This window comes from Staurois parvus, unplaced genomic scaffold (assembly GCF_062004578.1).
Source record: "Staurois parvus isolate SC_StPar_1 unplaced genomic scaffold, SC_StPar_1.0 ptg001640l, whole genome shotgun sequence".
In the NCBI taxonomy this organism is placed as follows: Eukaryota; Metazoa; Chordata; class Amphibia; order Anura; family Ranidae; genus Staurois; species Staurois parvus.
This window is the reverse complement of record NW_028319436.1, coordinates 72,501-77,013: the sequence shown is the minus strand read 5'-3', so window position 1 is coordinate 77,013 and position 4,513 is coordinate 72,501.

The following is a 4,513-nucleotide window of genomic DNA, read 5'->3' as shown; positions in this document are numbered from 1 at the left end:
CAGTTAGTAGAGTCTGCAATGGCTGCCACAATGGATTCTGGGAAGGTCACCATTACCTTAGCGTTAGTAGAGTCTGCAATGGCTGCCACAATGGATTCTGGGAGGCCTCTGGTGTCTTGCATCCATCAATGATGCACCATACAGCCAAGATCAGAGGCTTTCATCCCAGGCAGAAGGGGGATCTGGTGTGATTCTGCTCCTGGGGGGAGGGAGGGGGCACTGGACATTTGCACTGTCTTGCTGGGCAGGTGCAGAAAGCGACACTTGGGGCGTCGGGCAGATTAAAGGGCCCTGGGCACCCAGCAACATCCCAGCAGAGAAGGACCTCTGATCACAGGCTGGGATAACAGGAGGGAGAGAGAAAGCAAAATACCAAGAGGAAGCCGGGGAGAGAGGACATGGAGAGAGGGGACAAATGGGAAACACTTTGTATTTACACAGGCTACGTGTCACACGGACAGCTATTTATTGTCATGGCTGGGTGTGAACCGGGAAGGTGACGTCTACATGTGAAATCATGTTTTGTACATCTCTGGGATATTAATGATTCCACTACTGTCTACCCGCACGTCTTGGGGCCCTTTAATGGGCAGATTTACAGGGGAGACGGTAATCTGGCGTCTATAAGTGGGGCGTTCAGGGCCCAGCGCTCCATTGCATTGCGTTAAGGCAGGGAATAGATTGCCAACGCACCACAGCGGATGAAAAAACACGCATTTTGTTTTCAGCAATGCAGTGCACCACATTGGACAGTATAGGCATTGTGGTGCGCTGGGCTCTATTGGGGCGCCATTTACAAGGGACTGCACTGCAGCACCCTCAGCAGGTGTGTTACCATTTACTTCTGTGTGGCGTGCAGGGGCGGACTGACCATTTGGAAACTCGGGCACTGCCCCGAGGGCCCGGGGTCACTAGGGGGCCCCATGAGATGCCCCTGGTACCTTTATCATAGGCTTTTTTGAGTTTGGGCAAGGACACAGGGGCCCCATGATCCCCTATTGCCCGGGGGCCCCATGAGTTGTCAGTCCGCCCCGGTGGCATGTTAACTCATGTGTGTTAATTATTATTGTATTTATTTTTTATTTCAGGTACTTATATAGCACCATCAATGTATGCAGTGCTTTACATATATATTGTACCAGGGGCGGACTGACCATTTGGAAACTCGGGCACTGCCTGAGGGCCCGGGGTCAGAAGGGGGCCCCATGAGATGCCCCTGGTACCTTTTCATAGGCTTTTTTGGGTGTGGGCAAGGACACAGGGGCCCCATGGTCCCCTATTGCTGGGGGCCCCATGGGTTGTCAGTTTGCCCCTGTATTGTACATTCACATTGGTCCCTAACCCTCAAGGGGTGTGCAATCTATGGTCCCTAACCCTCAAGGGGTGTACAAGCTAAGTTCCCTAACTCACATTCATACATACACATACTAGGGACAATTTAGACAGGAGCCAATTAACCTACCAGAATGTCTTTGGAGTGTGGGAGGAAACCGGAGTACCGGGAGGAAACCGGAGTACCTGGAGGAAACCCACGTAGACACAGGGAGAACATGCAAACTCCAGGCAGGTGGTGCCGTGGTTGAGATTCAAACCCATGACCTCAGGACTGCCAGGCGGAAGTGCTAACCATTTAGCGACTGTGCTGCCCCTATGCAGGATTTATATGGCGCCAACAGTTTGCTCAGCGCTTTACAATATAACGGGAGACAATACAGCAACAATACAGTTCAATACAAGAGGGATAGGAGGGCCCTGATCCTGGGAGCTTACAATCTATGCACATTGTGTCCTGCATGAATGTACATTGGGTTACGGCGGTCCATTGAAATGAATGGGCTGCCAGTGCGACCGATGGGACAAAGAAGAAGATCTTGGCGCTTAGCCCAATACTGTATATAACGAAAAAATAAAAAAAATGAACGAACGAAAAAGCGAACGGCTGCTACTATCTTCCTGAATACCAGAATAAATCATTTCAACGCATGAAAAAGGTGCGCTGTTCACTTTAAATGTGATAAATGAATGAAGGGATATGCGCAAACTAAAAATTCATGTCGTATATCCTCGAATGATGATGAATCTATATAGAGTACAGAACTGTGCAACCTAAAATACAGATAACATCAAATAATATTTCATATACAGTGCAAAATAAACGCATATAAATAAGTCCCCCGATCTAATGCGAAGAAAAAAGTGCTGCGTTCCAAATGAACCCCTTCCCGCCGGCGCCCCCCGGATTTCTGATGCCCAGAGGTGGGGTGGGGTTTAGGGTCATGTGACCGCCGCGATTGGCTGTCATGGCAGTCGCATGATTTGAAAGGTCCTGATCGCAACCTTTCCGTGGGACACCGACACATGTGCTCGGAGTGCGCAGGGCGCGCGCTCTCAGCACATGTTTGTTTACAAATGGTACGCAAATATTGCATTCCAAATTAACCCCTTCGCTCTGGTATCTTCCGGCCCTTTAAGGGGTTTCTGACACTGGGAGGCAGGGTGGGGTTTAGGGTCATGCGACCACAGTGATTGGCCGTCACGGCAGTCGCATGATCGGAAAGGTCCTGATCGCAAAGAGAGATTGGGAAATTTCCGTGGGACACCGACACGTGTGCTGGGAGCGCACGCAGGGCGCGCGCTCTCAGCACATGTTTGTTTACAATAAGTACTCAAATATTGCGTTCCAAATTAACCCCTTCACGCCGGCGCCTCCTGGCCCTTTAAGGGGTTCCTGACACTGGGAGACGAGGCGGGGGTTTAGGGTCATGTGAACGCCGTGATTGACTGTCACGGCAGTCACATGATCGGAGAGGTCCCAATCGCAAAGAGAGATCGGAACCTTTTTGTGGGACACTGATGCATGTGCTGGGAGCACGCGGGGAGCGCGCTCTCAGCACGTTTGTTTACAAATGGTGCGCAAATATTGCATTCCAAATTAACCCCTTCACACCGGTGCCTCCCGGCCCTTTAAGCTGTTTCTGACGCTGGGAGGTGGGGTTTAGGGTCATGTGACCGGCGCGATTGGCTGTCACAGCAGTCGCATGATCAGAAAGGTCCCGATCGCAACCTTTCCGCGGGACACCGACACGTACTGGGAGCACGCAGGGCGCGCGCTCTCAGCACATGTTTGTTTACAAATGGTACGCAATTATGCGGCTGCTCGGTGTCAAGGCCCAGCCGCCAAGAGGACGCATATTTGCGTACCGTTGGCGTGAAGGGGCTAATCTATTAAAGTACTGCTGTGCTCAAAGGTGCTGCTCAGAAAAACAGGCAAGCTTCTTACCCAACCAAATTCATCTCAAGCTATAGAGATCAAAGGAGCAGATAGTGTCCACACCCCACACTGACACTCTTAGGGAGGATGGATCACTGCGTGGAACCGGCTTGATCACTTCATACCGCTCTCCGCAGTAATGTATGGAAGGGGTTAAACGAGAAAAACTTCATAGTGCAACCCCGTTAAAAACAAATGTTTATTCATAGTATTGCACTTACATTCGGATGAGTTAAAGAGAACAATGGAATGACAAATGACTAATCAGCCGCGGTGTCAGTCCGTCAGCTTCATGCGTGGTGACGTCACAGAAAGACTTCCCAAAAAATGGCGTCCTCTGGGATTGGAGACCAGTGCAACCTAGTATGCTAAAAACGGGACCTGATTCGGTGCAATTGATAGCCCCCGCGTGGGCATGTTTTGTTGCCTCTGTTTTATACTGTTCAAAATTAAAATTAATAAAAACCATTGAAACATAAAACCTGAAACTTTTTTCTGACACTACCATGCATTGCGGCATGCTACAATGCAGGCGTGACGGGGGTCTTTTAAAAATAAATGGCCCCGCTATGCAGTAAGACCTTATGTGCATTCCCGCGCATTGCATCACGCACGTTACTCTGGGGAAGTGTAAATGGGCGCTAAAACTTCAGCCAATAGAAGGCAGATTACCGCCCATTCTGTGGGTCTGTTAAAGGGCTGCGAGCTGTATGGGGAGATCTGTTGGGTTACTAAATTTAGAATTATTAGTGTTACAATCCCATCATTCTGATTGGCTGATATTTCTACCAATTATAGGAAAAATATTGATTGCTTTTTTAAAAAAATTATATTGTATCACATTTTTTATTTTCAACTTTTTTGATTGTTACTTTTCTATTACAAATGTGTTTGTTAAAAATACATGAAATAATCAATGTACCTGGCATCACTCAGAATGACCAAAATTCAACCAAAAATACAAAAAACACCATCTGAAAGCTGAAATGGATTTGGAAATCAATATCATCGGCATTTGTGTTCCATAGAGAATGTCCCGAGTCATGTAATATGTCCAATCTGTGTTGGGGACAATGTATGGGGAGGAATCTGCCGGCAGATGTTGTGGAACAGCTGGGACATTATAGGGACTAGAGACCTTAGAGGAGGGGGGGGGGGGGGCAGGAAACAAGGTGATAATTGTGTAATGAAGGAGATTAAGTCTATATAAACAGAGAAGGATGGTGTGTACAGACACTGCCC